This window comes from Anser cygnoides, chromosome 9, assembly GCF_040182565.1.
Source record: "Anser cygnoides isolate HZ-2024a breed goose chromosome 9, Taihu_goose_T2T_genome, whole genome shotgun sequence".
Lineage (NCBI taxonomy): Eukaryota > Metazoa > Chordata > Aves > Anseriformes > Anatidae > Anser > Anser cygnoides.
Window position 1 is genome coordinate 26,840,340 of NC_089881.1, and position 21,940 is coordinate 26,862,279.

Sequence of the window (21,940 nt, forward strand, 5' to 3'; positions counted from 1 at the left end):
TGTTTTGATGACAAGAACATGCCACTATTTGGGAATGCTGACTTTGTATCTTTCACAGAGAAAATTTCAGTCAGAAAAGTTTGTGTTGGTACAGAGGGAATGTGTGATTCATCAACACACATAACAACACATGTAAGAACTTTCCCATGAAACTCTGTAATACTATTGTAGGATATTACCTTTCTGGAGATTTAAAACTAAACAAGTCATTGGGTGATTAAAGTGATAAAGCACTGACACATAATTAAAAAAAAAAAAAAAAAAGAAGAGGTGAATTTATTTCATTTGAAGCAAAGAGGAGAAAGATGTGATCCAAGGTGATTATACCTCAGAGGGGGAAGAATTATTTAAAATCATGACAGGTGGATTTTACAAGGAGGAGAGCCCTGAAACTAACTCCAGGAAAATTAGTTTACATATTAAAAAATAATTTCAGGAGAAAATTGATGAAATGACAGCATTTTTGGTTCCTGGAAGTAATGTACACAGCCTCAGCAGCAATATTCAGCCCAGACCACAGAACGGCCTTGTAAGCTCAGCCACCAGCTGAAGCAATTTGTACTGTCCAGGCAGTTTAACATGAAGGACAGTGAACATGACTGCCAAACTGCAGCCACACTGCTCAGTGAGCAACTGAGAGGAAGTCAGTGCCTCTGTGCATCAGCAAACACGTGAGCATTGTGCTGGGAAGAAGCAAGAAACAGAAGAGTAACTCCAGCTCCAGGGTCTTACATTCTGACTATCAAACTTGTAAGGATGCTGCACCATCGTTCCCATTGGGAAGATTACACATCCATGTAATTCAGTCCATCTGGGCCGCGCAGACACAGCCTTCTGGTGGTGCCTGCAAGCACAGGACGTCGTGTTTGGCCAGGGCAATGGGAAGGAGCCCGTGAATCCGAGCCATCTGCTGCAGCATGTGGGGGAAAGAGGACACCCAAGGAGTGCTGCAGTCACAGCTCTGCTCCCACATGGGTTTCCTTCAGAGAACCAGGTTGGCACTTGGTGAGAAGGTTGCATGATTTTTTATTGCATCTCAACACACATGCTGATGTCTGCATTGCTGCATAAGAGTTGGTCATGGATTTATCTACGAGCCAGATCCTTACATTTACTTCACAAAACTGTAGCCATGAAAGCTACAGTGACAGTGAAGCTGAGTTATTACCTGTGAATAAGGAAATAAAAACCTTTTCCCAGGTGCCTGTGAGATCTGTGGAAATGTGGCAGGTTTCAGAGTGATGCAAGAACCAGCAGATTGCACATCTTTGGTAGAAACATTGCATTCTCTGCACGTATGTAATCTGCCCGGCCCGCCCAGAATTTGGTGCCAGCGTGTCAGATCGCAGTGGATGCCTGCAGTAACTGCATTGTTCCAGCTAGCTTTGTGCTTGCATTCATCCGGTACTGTCACAAATACAATTGCTCTAATTTACGAACAGGGAAATAAGAAACCTGAAATAAGCAAAGGCTATTTATAAACAGCTCCCCCTCCCTTCCTAAAAATGTTATCAACTACTTCATAATGTAACATCAAGCAGGAAACCTGGTGCCAGTTTCCAGCATTACACATACCACTGAGAAAGAAAGGAAGCTTTCCAAGCAGAAAGGGGGACCTCAAAATAGTGTGGGCCATGCAGAAACCCTCTCAGAGGGTTTCATGCCTCCTCCTGCTCCATCAGTAATGGTGAAAATACACACTCCAGTCTGTTAAGGCATAAATTTCCCTCTTTGTTCTGCCTTTGAAAGGACTGTCAGAGCAATCAGGTAGTGCTTGTACCAGCTCCACATTGAAACTTAAACACCTCTGAGATCTACTAATAACATTTTTCTGAAATGTCACAGTCTGGATCCTGGAGGAGGATGGAGCTCAGCTGACTGCAGGCAGATATAGAGAGTGCTACTCACAGAGAGATGATTGTGGACCAGCGTCTTTTCTAATAGCCTGTAGTAAAGAAAGGAAGAAACAAAAAAATCTGCAGTCATTTGTACATATTTTTTTCCATGTTACTTACATGTTTAGCCTGACTTACAAATTTATGTTTCATTATTTTCTTCGTCATAAACAGTCCCATTTGTTACCCAGCCATTGTAAACCAGCACACAACAGAGGGCCTTGAAGTGCTGTTCTGAGCAAAATTTCTCTTTGTGTTTTTTTTTGAGTTTACCACGCCAGCCACATGGTAAGGAGAGAGATTGGGTTACAGCTCAAAAGCCACATTTGTAAGTCTTGGTTTTCATGTTTACCCCCTGGGGATTTCGCCTGTCTCCCTGCTCCTGAGCAGCAGGAGGGAGCCAGCCACACACTGCCACACACCAGGGTCTTGCACTTTGAGAACAGGGTGTCTCGGTCCCATCACGCTTGTTGCAGTGGTAAAGCCTGATGTGTATCACACAATTAAGGCTTACCCCCCAACACACACACACCTCGACACACACACACACACACACACACACACACAAATTTCATTTCTGGGATTCCAACAAGGCCATCATACTAAATTGATTATAAAACTTACTTGCTGATTAGGCTCAGCAGGAACAGCTTTGCCTCTGTAAGGTCCCTCACTGGTTTCAGTGACATTATCCTGGCTTTATGCAAGCGTCAGGCGAACAGGACTTGGCCCCAACCTTGGCCCCAACAGGCACGGAGCTATCAAGTTATCTGTAGCACGAGTCTCATTTTTGGAGCAGTGCAATTTTCTCCATAATGATGTTGTCTTTGTTCCTCAGTTTCTGGCAGCAGAGTGGCTCACACATGATATTAGCAGATGGTGTGAGATGTACATGGAATTTGTGCCCAGAACGTTTCTTCCATTCTTCTTTCCAGACTGAAGAAGTGCAAATTCAAGCTAAAAGCATGTACTAACTACAACCCTTCTCCAAACAGGGCTACAGATAGTTAAAAGCAGGATCCGGTATAAACCTCTCAAATATTTCAGTCTTTCTGTCATAGTTTAACTACTCAGCACATACTCTTTTAGTCAGAAATGCAGGGAGTGCATGTCTGTAAAACCATACTCCTTGATGCCCTTATGTCAGCGCCTTTTCAGGATCAGCTGTTAACAAGCAGTATGCATTACAGGAAGACAGAAAACTTCCACAAATCTCTCCAGTAAGATGAGGCATCCATCTGTGGCCCATAAGTAACTGTTGTAGGCTTGGCAGACCTTGGTGAACTTTGCATAGACCAAGATAAGTGCACAGGCTTAAGTATCAGGCAGACAAAATGCCAGAACGGGCATGAATTCAGGAGCATGGACCTGTGCGCATTGCTCAGCCTCCAAAAAGAGGAGGCACTGGCCTGATGAATTCCACCTCTTCCCTATTTATGCTGCTGTGAGCTTAGACTAAACTGGTCTTCCAGCATGGCTGCTGCCAGAGAAAGTCTAGGAGCTAGTATTCTAACCACGTGCTTCAGTGTCTTCCTGAATAACCATTCACTTTGATCTGAAAATCTTACCTAGGGTAAGAAATGGCTTTCTGAAAAATCTTCTTATTCAGGGTTCTTCTTTTACTTCTAACATACGATTTTCCTTTCTGTATCCCTGAACTGAAGTGAGTCTCACTCAGAGTTGTTCCTGAGCTTGAAAACAAACACTGATGAAAGACTACTGCTTTTAGAGCACCTCAGCCTTCAGAGTTTATGTGAGCACCTATTTTTAAGATGTTCTGCTTTTGTCCCAAAGGACAGTTTTATTCCCACTCCACGAGCTTGTGTGGAAAAACAGCAGATCCAAAGACACAAAATTCTGTGGAAACTTGACACTAACACTTAGGACCCAAATTTAAACTCTGCATGTTGACCCCACATATCAGTAAGGGGAACAGTCCCATAACATATCAACAAGAAAGGTGCAATCAGTCCATGCTTTGGGACACACTGCTCCATGGTGAGCCAGGTCACTGCCTGCCCACCACCACTGTCCCTCTTCCTGTGGAGGCGCCATTCATAGTCACAAGCTGCCTCCTGCAGGTGGGTGCCCCAGCCTGCACAGAGGCTCTGTCGCTGAGTAACCCACTGCTTGGGCAGAGCTCCCACCAGGAGCAGGGATCTAACTGAGGTTAGATAAGGCCTCAGCCCCATCCTGCTCATTTGGGTAGTGCCTGGATCCTGAGGTGAAGCATGCAGCCTGTGGTGGAAGTTGCTCCACCTCATGCTGGGTGCCACAGCCGTGCTTGGAGCAACACCAGTACTGGCTTCACAACCAAATCCACCAACAGCCCCACTGCAGAGCTGGGTTCTAGCATCTGGCCCCATGCAAGGCTCGGTATCCCGTGCGAAGTGGAGCCAGCAGGCGCAGCACTACCCTCCTGCTGAGGGACCGGCAGGCCAGCCCTGCCTGAAGCCCTCGCACCCCCAGCCAGAGCAGAAATGTGGTCCTGGGGTTTCCTGTGCCACAGACAAGTGCCGTGACTGCTGGGATGGCAGCTGAAAGCACATCCCGCACCTGCAAGGACCAGGACAGCTTCCTCAGGAGGCCAAGGTCGTAGGTCCCAGTGGGGATGAGGCTGGGCTCCGTGGTATGCACCCCACAGCTGTGCTGGCAGCTACAAGGCTCACGGGCACCTTAGTGTTTGATTTCAGGTTTAGGCACCTGTCTGCAATTCCGGGTGTTGATTCCATGCCTTGGAGTATGGGAGCACTCACCATTAGGACATCGTGGTTAAAGTCCCTAGAGAAGAGGACTTCAGTCATAAACCAGATGCATGCTGTAGACCACAGTGGGCACAATCAAACCTTGTACCCCGTGAAGCTTTCTGTCATCAAAGGACTTCTCAGGCAGAACAGACTATGATTCTCCATGGACTCAGGAGGTTACTGCTATTTTATACAATAAGATTAAAAGACTGGAGTAATCAAAATTTTTGATTTGTCTCTGTGTAGATTTAGAGTTTCCACTCAGAAGCTACTATCTCAAATGTAAATTCTGAAATTTCTTTTATTGGAAAGATATTACACCACATATTTAGAAACTGCTTCATTGCTACAGTTCCATGATGATGTTCTTCTCTTTCTAGCCAGTCTCGGAGAATTTGCTCCTTTTGCTCAATAACACAGGCAGAAGGGGCACTGACTACTTGCTTTTATTTGTGGAAGTCCTTCTATTCCAAAAGTATTCAAAATAATTTTCTTTTGTGCAAATGTACTTCCTTTTGCATACTGTGCTCTCTCTGATCAAAGACAGAAATCCATCTCTCTAGTCTTAAGCAGTCTTCAAGTTTTCAGATATTACTGCTCTCACAAAGTACGAAGGTCCGTCTCCCTGCATTCCCCTCTAGTGCTGCTGGCAGTTCAGAGCAGAGGGGGCAGCAGGCAAAAACACCACTTTGTGTCTCTGTCAATACAAAGCTATCAAAGTCATACTTTTATGTACACCTGCTTATACCTTCCACTGAAGAAAAAAAAAAAAGAATGCATAGTAGAGGCACATTTGTGCCAACCATGGAATTTATTTCCTTAGAAAGGTATTTTCCCTAAAGCCTAATAGAGATTGCAGCCCCAGATAACTCACATACTTTGTTCCAGTGTCAAGGAACATGCAATAGAAAGGGCTGCAGAAACACCACGACAAGCCCCTGGAGTGAACACAGGTGATGGGCTAGCCAAGTTATCTCCCGTGTGCAGTGAAAGCAAAGGCAGAAGGAAAGAAAAGCTGAAAGGGAAAAATGTCATTTTTGTTACATTTTTATCATACTTGGGAAAAAAAAAAGAAAAAAAAAAGACAAAAAAAAGAATTTATCATGTGGCTAAGAAAGCTAAGTTTGACGTAGTCTGCAATGCCTACCTAATGCAATGAAACAGTTTATACTAAAAGCTACCGATACCTCAGATCTTTCCTCTGTTACTTTCTTTTGAAGTTCAAATCCAAAAAGCTACTTTGACTTGGGTACCTTTATTTGCCCTTTCTTTCCCTTGAAGCAAACATAAGTTGTAAAATTCCCTGGTGGATTTCTTGCACCTTCACGAAGTTTATTCTCTCCTTTGCCCTCCTCCATATAACCAGACCCCTCTTCACACTTGGGTAAACCTAGAAAATCACTCAGAGTGGGAACCACGTGAACCAGTTCAGTGAACATCAGGTAATTGTACTGTGCCTTAGAGGTCTTTCCAAAGGTCAGATATTTCTGGGTAATTTTCCAGCTACTTTCTTTGTTAAATGAAAACACACTGAAATTGGGGAAAAAATGAGGTAGCTTTGTAGAAGTCTGTAATTGTACAAACAGCTGGGCTGGCACCTCTTGAGAAATCCCAGCCTGTGGATGAGAATGCCTGGCCACATGGCAGTGCTTTGGGGCTGAGCATCAAAGGCTCATACCTTCAAAATTTGTCTGTTTTTACAAAATTGGTATAGTTTACTGTTGCCCTGAGAATGGATGAGATTTTCAAATACACATTTCAGTAGATTCTTATAATTCTCAGCCACTTCCAAGCTTTTGGAAAAACAAACAATCAAACAAACAAAAACACGTCTCTAAACACAGACACACATGCACACCAAGTGGACAAACAAACAGCAGGGCTTCTAAACCTGGAGATCTGTGATTGCTTTCTGTGAGATCTCTCCAAAGTCTAAAGTTAAAGGTGAGTTGACACTGCAGCTTTTCCTTCCAGGCATTACAAATGTGTGTCTCTAACAAAGCAATAAGCTATGTGATAATAAATAGGAAATTAAAACATGGATTTAAATGAACTGAAACGTGTCGAAGCCTTGGGATGGTCACATAATCCCAACTTCCATGCACTGTTACCAAGTGACCCCTGAAGAACAAGGAACATCTACAGCTCTCCTCTGAAGCTTCACATGGTTTTCTGTGTACACCAGATGATTAATGCTGTCTATGTATGTAAGTGGCTTAGTGCTGAACAAAGGCTCCTCATGGTCATCTGAATTTTTGACAAGATACTGCAGCTCTTCCCAGGTTTCAAGTCTTTAAGGCATCATACTAGAAGTATTGGACAAAGCAGTCACCTACCACATACCAGATCAAATGCAGAAAAACTGATTTATTCACTACAGTTGCTCCAGATTCAAGTTGAAGATAAGGTTCATTGGTTTGCAGGGCACTTGGATGCTTGCTAGACATTTGTTGCTTTTGGAGTAGCTGTCAGAGGCAAGATGACTGGAAAAAGCTCAAGGATATCCTTCTGGGACATGCACTAAATGAGAACAAATCAAGACAAAGTATAGGTTTTTTTAAGTCCCTTCCAACCCAAAGCATTCTGTAATTCTACAGCAGTGTGTTGTTCCTTCCTCCTCCTGCCTGTGGCCTGGGGTTACTAAGATCTGCTGATTATTTCTAGAGTTTCCACAGAAAGTAACTTTTGCAAATTGTCATTATTGCATAAGGATCTGCACCTCTGCTGGGACAACTGGGGTAATGTTGCACAAATCAAGATAATGAAAGTGGCTTCTCAGCATCAAGGTTTTCTGGAGAACACAGACTGCCTCCAGTACTAGATACTTTTGAAAACATAAGGACATAAAATTTGTCAGAGGTCTGTGCAACCCAGCAGTGTCTCCAATAGTTGTCATTATCGGTTCCTCAGGGGGAGACAACTAAATTACTCAAGGCTGACTGTATTGCTTTAACCATATTCTTGCAAACTATTTCAAAGATTTCCAGTAGAGGCGCCGGACCTCAAAAATGTTTCCAATCTTCTGGACAGTATTCACTATTCCCAACATTTTGCAGACCATAAAAGAACAGAATCAATAATTACACATACGCAGCTCTCAAGAGGTTGTCTGGTTAAAAAAAAAAAAACAACTTGGCAATATCTTAGTAAATAGATCAATGGATTACCTCTGACGCCTTTTAAAAGTCTTAGCTACATCTACCAACTTCAATTTCTCAGCCATCAGGGTTGATTTACACAGAGATATCCACACTTAGCTGAGCAGTGCCAGTTTCACCTTCTTCTACTACTCTTGAGCTGAAAAACTCTGATTTTGGAGGTTTGTTACTCATCTGTTTGGCTGACAGCTGACGTGGAGACAGACCCTCCTGCACACCCTGTAAGGCACGGTTCTTCTGAGAAAAGACCTTCCTCAGGTGTCTCCGCAGCAAACACAGACACCAGGAACTGGTGGCATGTTGGTGCTGTGCCCCCTCCAGCTCCTGCTGCACCGCAGCTGCCTTGGGTGGCTCAGACACACGCGCAGCCAAGCGGCTCCTGGACACGTGCCGGTAGCAGCAGTGAGCATCAGTTCAAAGACAAGTTGTGCAAATCCCCATTTGAGATGTTTCAGGAACTTGACTTAATTAGGTAACTTTCACAGACACAGAATTTGCATAAAGTCATGGATACCAACATATGGTCAATCCATCTTGCCCCATGGAACAGTCATACACTGTTCAGCACAACATGCTCTCTTCCTTCATGCCTGCTTTGATTTCTTGATGCAAGACAAGTTCCACTCCAACTGCATTTATGTTGTACTTGTGTTTGAAATGAAACATTTCAAACTTGCACATGCAGGTCTATTTTTAGTAATATCATATCTATAATAATAATAATTAAAAAAAAAAAAGAACAACAACCAAAAAAAAGAACAAACCGTTTCAGTATTTTCAGACTGCAAAAGTTTTTTAGGTTTAGGGTCAAAACAGAGCCCAACTGGAGGAGGTCAGGTGGCAGTTCCTCCAAGGGTGGCTAAGCAGGCACCCTCAGGGCAACCCACAGGCTGGGCTGTTTTGGCAGGCAGTGCAGCATCTGTATGTAGCAGGGGAACATCTCCCTCACCTCTTCCTCTTTTCCTTCTCATCCTTCTCCTCTCCTCCACCCCCTTTTCCTCTCCCGTTTCTGTCCCTCTCCTCCAGTGGCAGCCCTGGCTTGGCACCGCCATGTGAGCATGCATTCCCTGTATAAGTACGGATGTCTTCAATGAATGATAAGTCAGTTTCTTCTGCTGAGGTGGATGCCAGGAGTTCTCTTCAGTATCAGTAATGTTTCATTCATGAGTTCGTCTGCTCCTGTGTGGAAGGAGCACAAAGCAACAAGCTGCCTGAAGACTGACAGCTCTTGAGGGAGAGCAGAACCAGACCCCAGAATTACTGCTGACCAGAGAACCTGCCTGAGTGGAAAGAGAGAGCATTAATTAGGATTAAAGGGAAGTAATGGCCTTAGTACAACATGACAGCTGTGCCAAATAGAATGCCACACTTTCTAGCTGCTGTCAGATCTCTGTGTTATACTTTGGGTATTGGCCAAATCATGCTGGCTGTATAATTCCTCTGTTACCGTAAGTCACTGGAGAAGGGCAGAATTGTCTATATTTAGGCCACCAGATCCTCTGTGTTAATCTTTATTCCCTCTTTGTTTTAGTACTCTGCTTGCTATTTTTACCTTGCATATTCTGCAGCAGGTCCAAATACTTGAAGAAGGCAGGCCAGCATTTCCGCAGAAGAATTTAATGGACATGCCTCTGGTTTGTTTTCCATTTACTTCTTTTTTCCTTTCTTCATGTGCAGGTTTTCCTACAATAAAGGCTCCAAACAGAAAACAGCAGATCTGAAATGGAAAGCCAATGATAAATCAAATGGCAGCAGAAAAGAAGGTAACATTTGTAATGCAGTTTTGCCTAGAGTTTCAGTGGCAGCTGCACGTATTTAAGATTATGAAGGTACATTTGAAAAAGCAAGCAGAAGATTAGTGGATGACAGACGCAAATCCTAAAAGCACTGTTGCCAGACTGAGACAAGAGAAATACTTGCTGCACACCTTCATTTTCCATCAGCCAGGTCCCTGCCTTGATCACAGTCAGTAGGACCACATCCAGCCAGGAAAACCACTCGCTGAGTAAAAAGGGTGGTAAAACCTGGTACTAGGTAATTAGGACAGTCATATATTTGTCATTGTAAATCAGTGTTATTGCTAAACATCTGATCTCTACGTGATGTAAAACATTGGCTGAACAACAATATTAATTGTTATTTTCCATTACTGTAACCTTCAGGAGTTTTGGTTTGCGTTATTCATTCAATCTGAACAAAAAAACCTGGGACCGATCTTCCAGTGCATTGCACAGCTCCTCAAGGTGCATTCTTTCTGGTGGGACTGAGCCTAACTTGCTGCCCCCGCTCTGAAATGACAACAGGGCCCAGGCACACCTGGGGAAGGACTGGAGGCTGCAGCAGGACAAGGGCAGCTTCACTCTGGCTCTGCACATTGCTGCTGGACCACCTCTGCCTTGGCTCTGTCCTGACCATTCCCCTGCTTCCTCCAAATTTCCTCAGAAGGAACCTGATCTGAGAGGCACATTTTTCATTTCCTCCAAGCTTCCCTCGTTTGGGAACTTGAACATGGTGGCACAGCACATGTCGTTCTCCCCTGACATCCTTGAGAGCACCTTGGAGTTCCGGGAGTTCCTGCCCAGATTTCCTTCTGTTTGTCCTGATTTCTATCTGCTTTCCACTGGGGTTGGGAGAGTAAGAAATAGAGGTGAATTCAGAGGAAGAACAGTTGTGAGAACAGTCTTGAGCTGTCTCCCCTCACAGCCAGCGCAGGGATCTGCATGGAATGGTGTTGTGCACATTGTCTTCCCTCACCACCTTTTGTCTTCCCAGATATTGCTGTTGGGGACACGCTGCAGGAGAGGAAAGCTGCAGGGCACTGGGGAGGGAAAATCATAGAATCACAGAATACAATCACAGAATCATCTAGGTTGGAAAAGATCTTCAAGGTCACCAAGTCCGACCACCACCATCAACCTGACCTACGAGTCCCATCACTAAGCCATGTCCCTTACTGCCATGTCCACACGTCTCTTAAATACCTTCAGGGGTGGGGACTCTGCCACTTCCCTGGGCAGCCCATGCCAGTACCTGATGGGCATGCCCCAGAGATGCCTGCCTTGCCAGCTGCAGTCAGTAGTCTCAGACCTGCCCCTGCAGGGCATGCTTTGGAGCAAACTTTGCATGGTTTCAAATAATACAGATTTAAGTGACATTCCCAACTAAAGAGGGAGCTGGTAACCAATAGTGATACTTTTCTCAAAGCAGAAGAGGTATAAGGAGGAGCATAGGCAAGGAGAAAAGAAATGTCTCTGGAAAAAAGCTCCAAGGCTGTTGATGATACAAAATGCACAGCCTGGAACCTGAGGAGTGCATAAGCAAAGAGCACTCTGGAAAAATTAGAGAAAGGTTAAGCAGCATCCCTGTGCAGCAGTGGAGCCACCGTGCTGGCCAGCTAGCCCATGTTCTCACCCATCTCAGACCGTCAGATCTGGGGTGCAGTGAGGGTGCAGTGAGGGGCAGCAACACCAGCCAGGACAGGGTGATGCATGAGGGTGGGGAGAAAAATTATTTCAGAGCTGGAGCTGATTTGTGTAGAATCTGGCTGTTAAACAAAGAACCACACTGTTTTTAAAATTCTGCCTGTTGAACTAAGTTTCCCTCCTGCCAATCGGATTACCTCAGCTGGCCAAACAGTGACACCTCTTTTTAGAAAAGAATTTGAGAAACATGACCAACACAGTGTGACGGTGTACCTAACCATCCCCTTCACTGTGCTCAGAGAAGAATGTAAAAGAATATTCAGAGAATTTCTATTTTTAAGCCTAATAGGATTCTGTGCTTAAAAACAAAATCATGTATTGGAATGTATATTCTAGCAGTTTTTACACATTTGCATTAAACGTATAAAATGATTTTTTTTTGCATTAAAAATTAAAAAGAAATAATTTGATTATTGCATATAGATAGGTGCTTTTGGAGCACAAGGCTTTTTACTTCTGAGAATGCTTTTCAGGGCAACGTGAAATCAGACTCTGAAGTAAGGTACATTGTCTCAGATGTGTGTTAAAACACTCAGATGTCACAGGACAGTATCAAAAACAAACCAACAGAACACAGCTGGGAAGAGCTGGAATTATTTGGGACAAAAATATGTTGGGATACCACCTGTGTGAGAGGCTGCTGCTATGGAGCTCTTAGCAGCTTTTCTTTGGTATTCCAGTTTCATCAGCAGAAATTGTCAGACTTCATTAGATCAAACTGAAATGTCTCTCTGCCCGCAGCCAGACAGATCACAGCCTTTTGCCACAGGTTATACCGATCACTGGTTCTTAGACTATAACTGTTCGACTGGCATAAAGTCTAACACAGACAGAGGTAGATCAGGTCGTGATTTTAATTTGAAGTTACTCTCAGTGAGCATAATTTAATATTCCTGAGACAGTTCCATATTAACTCAGGGCAAAATTCAATCAGGATTTTGAAACAGCTTTGAAATCAACTTACAAAATGCATCTTCAGATGAATCAGTTCAACTTTGTACAGTTCTTTAAATAACAGCCATTTTTATGGCTAGTGTACATCAGAAAAGTGGAAGATATGCAGGAACCATGTTTGTGAAATTCTAACTGGGTTCCAAAAAACATAAAAAGTATAATTTTAGTTATTGCGAATTTCCATACATTCCTGGCAGCATTTGTAGCCTGTAAAATCCCCATCTATATAGGTCGTTTCTCTCATTCAATGTGCTCATCTTCACTTTCTGACCATTGGCTCTCAGCCAGTTTAGAGCCTCACTGCGGGTTGTGTTTTTCTAGATAACTGCAAAGCGCACATAAATCCTGCCTTCCTACAGAATGCCGAGGAACACGCCCCGGTTGCCAAGTTGATAGGGAGGGGATGCCGGGACCGGGCCCCAGCCGCCGCGCAACAGCAAGCGCCTGCGACCAGTTCTGCCTCTGGTCAGTGCTGGGGCTGCACTCGGAACACTGTGGCTTGGCAGGCAGGGAGAGCCAAGCACATTCACAGTGAGAAATGGTAAACTAAAAGTGCTGGAGTGTCTTAGTATTTAGATGTTTTCCCCTTCTTTTTCCTAGAATATTTTTAGCTGATACTTTATCCTGCTAAGGTTAAAGGTTGCCACTATCAAGACTTTTTTCTTAATGAGAGTAAGTCAAAACCAATACAGAAAGCTCACCGTTTTCTTAGCATTTTGTGATTTAGCAAGTCCTGAGCTCATTTGTTTCACCCTCCACGTTGTCTCCTCTCTTTGGGCAGGGCAAAATGATTGATCGATCTGAGGACTGGAGGAGGCCAATTTTCTGATCTGACCTGGAAACACGAGGCAGGGATTCAAGCCTCTGGTTGAGCCAAAAGCTCTGCAGCAGCCAGGCATCGCACAGGCTCAGCAGCTTGTCTGCCTATGGCCAGGACACTGCGAGGTCTAGAGGCAGCGGTGCTTGGCTCTCGACCCACTTTCAGCTCTGGCACAGGACTCCTCTTGTGCCTGGGCAACTTGCAGCAGCTGGACCTGGATGAGGTTGCACAGCCCACCACAGCCACTGCAGCATGCTTTTCTTGTTCACAACCCTTGCTCAAAGCATCAGCTGGGAGCAACAGAGACATTTTACTTCACTTTGTTTCACTCATGGAAAGCTGGACCCTGAACCACCCCACCGCAGCACAACTTCAGTTTGTTGCCTGAGGAGCAGAGGGATGCAGAGCCAAGCACTCAGTGCTGCTTGGCTGGCCCAGGGACCAGCAGACTTCATCATGCACCCAGATCGGGAGAGCACAGAGCTTTGGGCACCCTGCAGCCCCAGGTGGCCGTGCTGCTTGATGCTAGCCCTGTGCACCCTCCTCCCATGCAGTGGGGCCATCCTGAGCTCCCCAAAGCCCGAGGGGCTGATGGCAGCTCACCCCAACTCCCTGGGCAGAAGCTCCATCACTGGCTGCACTCATGGGCCACTTGCATCCTTTCACTTTGTGCTAAGGACCAGGCGCTGAGCAAGGGCACTGATGCCTGCAGCTCTCCTGCAGAGGGCTGAGACACCAGCCACACTTGGCTGCTGCTCCAGGAGGGTATGCAGTCATCCTCCCGCTCCCACCATAGCTTGAGTATAAAGGAAGCCCACGTATACAGTCATGCCAGCAAGACCAGCAGGTCCACCACCGGGATGCCGCTGAGGAGCATCCCTGCTCAGGAAAGCAGTGCAGTGGTAGAGGGTTTAATGGAAAGTGCCTTAAGGTTGTCCTCCTGCAGCATGAAACCCGCCAGCCTTTGGAAGTCAGTCTGAAGATTTTCAGTACTCATTGAAACACGCAGGTCACAAAGTACATTACAGTGATCTGTGTACCTTATTTAATACAGTAATTTGAACATATCTGCTTTTTCACTTAATACAGGCAACTGTTGTTTCAGTGTCCCCTCAGGACATTAAGTTCTCCAGAAAAGGGCCCAGGAACAAAGAATATCTTTTGAAGGCTCTCATTACTTCTCTGCCATATTTATCATATCTGATAAGCTTATCTGTGAAATACCAAAAAGAGATGTTTATCTCCTCTTTTACAAATAACTTAGGCTAAAGTTACTTTGATACAAACCTTTTGCAATTCCTTTCTGTAAAGAACTACTTAAGTGCTACCCTTGATGAAATACTAGCATAATGTTTCACCTCTGTCTCATTTTGTCTCTAACGAAGACTACTTTTTGTACCAGCTCTACCCTTATATAATTACTGTGGGTTTTTGATTTCAGTAAGCAGTTAGAATTTTATTTACTTTTTACTGCAGTTACAGTTTCACATGCATTTCTCTTTGAAATCAATGAAACATCAGGTATATTTTACATGAAAGAAATATTTGTGTGTTGTTTTCATGCAGTGCAAAAGGCATTTCATGGATTCAGGATTTGTCTAAGTCCTGTGTATTTTATTTCCTGACAATACTCCAAAGTAGATGGGAAATTAACAACTGTGCCTTAGGAACTGTAACTCTCATAGGCTGGACGGTAGGTCATGGCATGTAGCCACATGCTATCACACAGCACCACACTGACCCTATACTGAACCATACTCCCAGTGCCACAGAACATTAATTCTGACTTATCCATGACAGTGAGCAATTTTCCAGTGATAGGGCAGACTTAGTGATCTTAGACAGGCAGGGTCTAACAAGGTGAGAGATGAGTCCTGTTGAAATCTTTCAAGCATGAATGAAAGAGGATCTATCTATGAAAAGTCAGCATCCAAAGGCTCTGACCAAGCAGGCTGGCTAGGGCTACAGCGTCTGCAGTAAGCAACAAAGAGGTTCCCGCAGGAGCACAGCCCTGCTGTGCCACGAACCTTCTTGTGGGGCTTGTCAGGACACATCTTCAGCCTTATGCACACTATTTCGCAGAGTCAACCTGGCACATCGATCCAGTGCGTGTATCCTTATGCAGAAGGAGCTGGAGCCACCTCCAAGCTGGAAGGACCAGAACATGTGGTCTGTATAGACTCATGCCTCAGGGCAGCTTTGCCTCGGGGCACGCAGGCTTGTATGTCTGATCCTGGCATGTCAGAGCATCACTATCAGTGCCTGCAGTTGGGCACCTTGCACGCTGCCTGCTGGCAGAAGCCAGCTTACCATGCTCGTGGTGCACCTTGACGGAGTGGTGCAGCGCAAGCAGGACCAGCAGCAGTCTGCATCTACCGCATTTGCTAGACTTAGTTCACTGGCTATTGTGGTCTTTGCCCTATTCATTAATATGCAGGAGGAACTGCACATAATGGGCAAAAAAGAAAAAAACTCAATAGCATTGCCAGTAAGTATCTATACTGTCCTACAAAACTTGTATTAGACCAGTCTAGGATAAGCTTATCATGTCTTAGATCTCCATGTTGCTCATTCCAATGCAGGATCTCAGGCTAACCACAGAAGAGAGAGAAATAGCTGACACAAAGCACAGGAAGAATTTTAAGCATTCACTACTAAAATACATTATATATTAAAAATGCTGTCAGAGTTTACTGCTGAAGTCAAGAGCACCACCAGATTTAGGCTTTGTTCTATATTTCATGCTGAGTTCAACAATAATATTTAATCACCAGAATTCAGTTTGAAAGTTCAGAAATTTTTAAGAGTCTCAAAAACAGTTTAAAATGACTCCCTAACACACAGCGCCTTTCACAACACTCAGAACACACTGGGATTATTGCTGCAAACTCGTGGACTCAGAACGCAACTGTGAAGCCCATTGTGCAGGAGAGGTTTGTGAAAGCGGGCGTCTGTTAGGAGGCCTAGATGGAGTGGCTGGCGTGCAGCCACCCCGGGCTGTTCTCACCCAGCTGGGGCTAAGCCCAGCACAGAGAGCAGGAGCCACGGCTCCGGCCTCTCCTGGCCAGGCCTCGTGGCCCCGTGGCACCTGGTACCGTGCAGCCCAGCCCGGCTGGAGGCTGCTGGCTGGCAGGAGCTGCTCTGCTGGGGGGCTCAGCACAGGCACGGCCGCAGTCTGGGGACCCTCACCCTCCACCAGCCCTGGAGAGGGGCAGTGTCTGAGGTCAGCACGTCATGCTGACTGCCAACGGTGGTTCTGCTCACTGGTCAGCGCTGCCATCCCCCCGGAACACTGTTGCATCTCATTACTATGTGGGCACCACTCCCTGCTCCATGCAGCCCACCAGGATGGACCCAGGGCCTTTCAGAAATTGTCCTTGTTTAGCTTGTTTATTAAATAGAACAAAAGTCTGAAGCACTGGGGAGCAGGGGAAGGAAGAAGTTTGGGTTTCTTCCCTTGTCTTAGAAGTATTTAAGGAATGCTAAGCCTGTCTCGATTTGCTATAGGGTCTCCTGGGGCCCTCACAGATGTTACTTTTCCCACTGCTTCCTCAGTAGTTGTACAGACTTTCAGGACCAGAATTTCTCATCTAGAATACAAAACAGCAAAACCCCATTCTTTCCTGCAATAGTTAAGTCTGGTCTCATTCATTTATCACTGCAATAGTCCTCAGAATCACAAAGCCCATCTCCTTCCTCCCTCCTCACAAGCCTCGAGTGAGGCCAGCGGATGCCCAGGAGCAGCGGCTCAGCCCGGCAGCGGTGCTACCAGCAGCTGCAACACTGCACCCCAAGGGACCCAGTGAAGCTGACCAGGAAGAGTCAGAAAGCAAGTCTGTCTGAAGGCTGTCACTCAGAAAGACAAGTAAGTCTGTCTCATAGATTTGCAAAGCCCCTGGAAATGCAAGTGCAGGTTACCAGCTAAAAAGACCCATGATATGAAATACTTTAAGTTATTCAAAGTGAAGAATAAAATAAAGTAATACCAATAATGAATACTTGCATTTTAAAAAATCAGTACATATATCATCCGCCAGGAAGGCTGCCATATCCTCCAGAACAGACTGTTTCTGAAAAGACCATAACCTGTTAGCTGCTGTCACCACTGACACCTGAGACAGCAAACAACAGCTAATCCTTACATGGTCTTTGTGCTAATGACTAAACCAAGAAACCAAGATAACTGGCATCCCTGGCAAACTTCCCATTTAATTCAATTAACTCTAAGCAGGCCTGTGCTGATTGAACCGGTCAGCATAAGAACGAGCCAGAAGCCAAAACCCTGGCTTGTGACATTAACGAACAAGGAGGATTTGAGTGATACGCTCTGGCACAGTTGCCAGCAGTCTACCCTGTTGCTCCTGAACTGCCCAGGATCCTCAACAGGCTTCTGCTCAGAAACTAGTATTTGGGGCAATTTGCCCCCAGCAAGTGCAAGATGAAAATTGGCATAGGTTTAAGCAGATTCTGATACTTCAGTGCATGAGGCCAGCACCAAACAAACCTTCCTGCACGAGGTGCTACACAAGGAATACACACGCGCACACACACACTTCTCCATTTGTCTCACCATGGGCTGGGTATAAATTTTCTGTTGGGAAGATTTTGTGATGAAAAATCATCTAATACAAAATGGTGTGGAAAAAAAAAACCAACAGTTTTTCTGAAAATGCTCATCTTTTTGCTGAGAAAATGAAAGCAACTTATTTCATAATGTTTTTATTTATTCTGAAATACTGTTATGTGTCAGTTTGAGCAAATGACACGCTGCATCTCCTTACTAGCACATTGTGTTAGAGCTGCAGAGCTTCCAGGAAGATTATGTTTCCTCTAATGCAATGCAGATGTCTTGATCGCCAAGCTGCTCCATGTGCCCTGGAAGGTGCTGCCCTCTCCCTGGGGACCCTGACACTTGCAGAGATTCAGGTTCCTGAAATGCTGGCCAAAACATGCAGTTTAACAGGGAAAACACTTCAAATGGAAATTGACTTTGAAGACAGGTCAAGAAACAAACTGACCACTATTGATTCTGGGAATGCTGAAATGTTTCAATTAAATAAAAAGGCATTCCTGAGCCCTGTTTGGATTTTTACACACACACACCCCCACACACCCCCAATAAATAAATAAATAAATAAATAAATAAAATTAAAGGTTTTCATTGCTTTTGAGATAAAAACAAAAACTATATAAATTTCTCATCAGACATACTCAGTTTCATTCAGCTCTGATTTCATTTCAAGGTAATTTCTTTAGAGCACAACTACTAGAAAATTTAAACAATGTCTGTTATATGGTTACAGAAGAGAGGGGGTATAATGTCAAGTCTCTCCTTCCCAAGCCTCACTAAACATCTGACGCCACTAATACCATTAACTGCTTTTTTCAAACAACTGTGAAGAAGAGAAAGAAATCTGACACTGCACTGCTGGTGTTTGTACAGATGCAGCTCTTTAGTGTGTTTGGTTAGTAGTAGGAGAACTGGAAGAGCTTGAGGCCAAGTCTGAGGAATGTGCAAATAAAGAGACATTGGTGCAGACCTTTGCAAGCCCTCTAATGAAGCACTTAAGGCTATTCGTATGGTGAGATGGCTCAACTGGTGGGACATTATTGACTGCAACCATTTGAGTGGAAGATGCCATGTGCTATACAAGGCCTTCTGTTACAATAGACCTATCTACACCAAAGTAAAGAAATTAGTGCAGTGCTGTCATTCCCCATCTGTAGTGCACTCTGCAAACCAGAGGCTGCCAGTGCCTCATGATGGCACTCAGGATGATCTGACCAGTTCAGGGTGATCCATCACCTTTCCCAGCACTGTGGTCAGACTGATAGGCCTGTAGTTCCCTGGATTCCTTCCTTCCTGCCCTTCTTGTAGATGGGTGTCACATTCCTAGTTAACCTCCCCATTTAGCCAGGACTGCTAAAAAACTACTGAAGGTGGCTTGGCGAGCACTTCCACCAGCTCTTTCAGTACCCTTGGGTGGATTGGATCCTGCCTGGCCCCATAGACTTATGAATATTCAAAAGATGTAAGAAGTTTCTTACAGTTTCCCATGGGATTATAGGGGTTTCATCTCACTTCCTGCCACCAGCTGATACAATTTTCAGGTCTGTGTGATAGAAAAAATACTCTCTGAATATTTTCCTTTTACTTTTGAACATTTTTCTACATTAAGTTTCAACAAGCTGCAATATATTTGCCTGCTCACATTATTTATTTAGTTAAGGTTTTGAAATAGAAAGAGATTTGTATAGATGTTTCCTCAGTGGCGCTTTTGAAGTGTTATGTCTGGGATAACTGCTAAAATCCCTAGCAGTATATACACTGCCAACATAAATAAAAAGTATATTTAAGGATGGGGGATTATCCATTCCATGACAGGGCTGTGCTGCATACCATAGTCTGCTGTCAGTTCTAGCAGCAATTTTGTTTGAAGTTCAGACCAGCACAAATAATGCTGATGGTCTTTTCTCCAAGAAAACAAAGCTTTCTGACCTTCAAAAGGAGCTGTAAGGACTCATGTGTGAACACTATCTTGGATGTATCTCAGAAACAGCAAAAGCTAGCTTCAAAAAGTTTTCTTTGGGGAAAACCTTTTATGGTGTTCCTGTCATCTTTTGGCCTGTGTGAGTATCCTCAAAGAGGGCTGAGTGTGTAACGGGAAGCTGAAACTGCTGCTAACAGTTACCGTGATGTTGTATTCCTTCCTACCTGCAAATTCACCAGAGAAAATAAAGCTCAGGTGCTCTATGTCAGCAGAACCTCAGTGCAATCAATCTTTGAAAGTTAGAAAACCTATACTCTGGGCCCAGCTCATTAACATTTAATATTATGTTTATATAAACCTTTAATTCTGTGGAAGTTTTTCCAATGGATGGGGGTGCCTGGCAGCGATGCTATGCACGCATCTCCCATGCGCTCCCATCTGCATGTTCATTGTCTTCCAGAAAAAAACACTCCCAACTGTGCTCTGAAAACAAGCCATCTCCAGGTGTCTTCTGCCCCACCCGGCACTGCTTGTAAGCTAGCTGATATCCATGAGGGATAACGCGGATGACAATAAAGAGACACGCAGAAGTACCTGCAGGCAGGTGTGTCCTGCAAAGCACAGTTCTGGTTGATGTTCCCCTTCTCAGCAATGACAGAGGCCTCTTTGCCAGATGGTCTGGTCTGCTGGTGTGGCCACGATGGTGCTGCATGGCACAAAGAAGTTATGCACAAAAGGGCACCAGTGTGCTGCATAGGTCACATCGGGGCAACTGCAGGGCAATGAGGGCTGCAGTCAGACAGCACTGTAAAAATAAAGGAAAAAGCCAGGGCTTTAAAGCAATTCCAGATTCCATCTTGATACGTCTGTTGGGTGTCAGGCTATAGGAGCTAGACAATCCGCCTAGCATGTTGGTACTAGACTGAGTACTTGTCTGCCAGCATCTGAGAGACAAGCTGCCAGTAATCTGCAGAGCCCTCCTGCTGGCAACAGCCACATCCTGTTCAGGTCAAGATTAAAGCCACTTCTCTAGCTGCATTACTCTTTTTCACAGGTGAGGGAAAGGATTCTGCAAAAGGCAAAGGCATTTGTTTGTGGAATTCAGTTTGGTAATATTTATTATAAATAGCACAGGTGTCCTTTGAACATCACTGTGACAGGTCACGCACGAGGAGTAGCAAGATCACCAGCTTGAGGGTGGTTGATGCATATATCAGACCACTACAATTCAACTGTGACTTAACTGGCCATGACTTTGGATGTCATAGCAGAAATCACAGCTTTCTACAGGAACAAGCATGAAAAGAGATGGACTTTGAGCACTCTGACTTCCATTTCCTCTGTAAAATTCAGCAGAACTAGTAAGAGAAATTGCTCAGCACCAGCGAAAGCCTACAGAAACACCTGATGAGGAACCCAAGCCTGCAGCAGCAACATGCCCAAGGAGGCTGAATGGCACTCATGTTGCTCTTGAAGTGCTCAAAGGACTGGGCAGCAGCACCCACCTGTAAATTACTTCATCTGCTTTTGCTCAGGACAGTTGTTGTGCATGAACTACCAAGCTGTCCCTTGCTCCACTGACTGCAAAACCAAGCAATTCAGCTAAACGTAGATGTCCATTAGTACTATTGTCAAGACTACTTCCTTCCCGAGAAGTTGGTTCTGCCTAGGTCTAGGCAAGTTTCCTGTTTTGTTGCCACCAACTTCTCATACGGGACCCCCAGCTACAGGTAAGAAAGCAGCAGGGACTTGACCTTGAGATGTAACTATGTGCTGTCATTTGATCATATATGCAGGTAAGTTTGGAAGTGATGATAAGTTTTTGCTGCTGCTGCTCCTAGCAAAATAGGGGGATGCTAATATTAACAACCAAGGAAGAGAAAACATCTCCTGCTAACCACCACATCAGGATATCATAGTGCAAAATAAACCCAGCCTGGATGAGCATATGTCTTGTAAATAAATCAGAAAATCTTTTAAGACATGTACCTAAATCTACCAAAAGGAATGGAAGCCTTTCAATTGACCTTTCTAGCGATGTCACATTTTAGGCAGAGAAAAATACTCCCTATTTAATTGTATATATTGTGAGGGTTGTTCTTTGAGATCCATAATGAAACCTGTAATTCCTAACATATTGCCATTACAGCTGCAAAGTCATAACAATGAAGAAGTATGCAATCGCTCTGCTTCTATCATAGAAAAAATGCGTTAAAGACCTGCTGTGAAGTCTATGGCAGCATGCAGACTCTTGCAGGCTTTTAATGCAAGTACTGGGTGTATGCTCTTCTGTCTGTGGTGTGTTCGTCTGTAATTTGTGGGAAAATGTTACAGTTCTATTTTTAGTTCACTGCTCTGCATAACACCAGGAGTTTCTGATCCATAAATACGTC

The 21,940-nt window shown here is 44.6% G+C and overlaps 1 long non-coding RNA gene across 2 annotated transcripts in view; it reads right to left on the bottom strand.

Moving 5' to 3' along the window:
* Positions 1-272: 272 nt before the first annotated feature.
* LOC106047696 (uncharacterized) overlaps positions 273-21,940 on the bottom strand; it is a 71,942-nt gene continuing 50,274 nt past the window's right edge. The window contains exons 3-6 of one of the 2 annotated variants that reach the window (XR_001213902.3): positions 20,142-20,352; positions 9,353-9,517; positions 2,520-9,080; positions 273-1,945 (exon numbers count right to left, since the gene is read on the bottom strand). This is a non-coding gene — a long non-coding RNA (uncharacterized lncRNA). The remainder of the gene's footprint in view (positions 1,946-2,519; positions 9,081-9,352; positions 9,518-20,141; positions 20,353-21,940) is intronic. The other variant, XR_001213901.3, reaches the window with a different exon arrangement.